Consider the following 763-nt stretch of genomic DNA (forward strand, 5'->3'; position numbering starts at 1 on the left):
TGGGACGTTATCAGTGTGGCTTTTTGGTTTGGAAGCAAGAAACTAGTAAACTCACAATATCAAGCACCTAATGAATAGTGGAGCATTCAGCAGGTAAAGAGTAGAGATGTCCCGATCCGATCACGTGATCAGGGATCGGAGCCGATCACGTGATTTTCAAAAGATCGGAATCGGGGGGAAAAAAAAAAATCGGGATTTTTTAAATTTTTTTAAATTTTGTATTCAATGTTACAAAACAAAAATGACCATGTTCAAGTCTTAAAGTCATCCTGAGGCCTTAGTTTTGGTTTCAAATTACAGAACATCATGTATGTGTTGCTTCTTTGGGGCTTGTTTTCATAGACCTGGTTGCTTATTTCTCTCAAATCTGGCAACAGAGTGGGAGCAGTGTCTAATTGTAGCAGTAAGCTAACGAGTACTGAAAGCTTTATTTTGTTTTGATCCAATGCTGCACAACTGAACTGATCCAATGCTGCTGTGAAAGAAAGAAGCTATATCCATGTTGGATAGAATATCCAATTTAAATAAAAAATAACCTTAAGGGACAACTTGAATGCTTTTTTTCTTTTTTGTCTCTTAATGCATTGCATAAAGATCGGATCGGGAAAAATCGGTATCGGCAAATTGTCAAAATCAAATGATCGGAATCGGATCGGGAGCAAAAAAGGTGATCGGGACATCCCTACTGGAAACAATAAGAGACAACAGGCATGAAACAGGAAATTCTCAGTAGACCCTGTCAGATGTGTTGCATGTGTCTGGA

At 38.4% G+C, this 763-nt stretch overlaps 1 protein-coding gene across 1 annotated transcript in view; it reads right to left on the bottom strand.

Moving 5' to 3' along the window:
* Positions 1 to 763, bottom strand: part of LOC104962749 (gamma-aminobutyric acid type B receptor subunit 2-like) — a 54,045-nt gene that overhangs the window by 19,488 nt on the left and 33,794 nt on the right. The gene's annotated exons all lie outside the window — the stretch shown is intronic.

The sequence above is a fragment of the Notothenia coriiceps genome, unplaced genomic scaffold (assembly GCF_000735185.1).
Source record: "Notothenia coriiceps isolate Sejong01 unplaced genomic scaffold, NC01 NC01_scaffold00035352, whole genome shotgun sequence".
In the NCBI taxonomy this organism is placed as follows: Eukaryota; Metazoa; Chordata; class Actinopteri; order Perciformes; family Nototheniidae; genus Notothenia; species Notothenia coriiceps.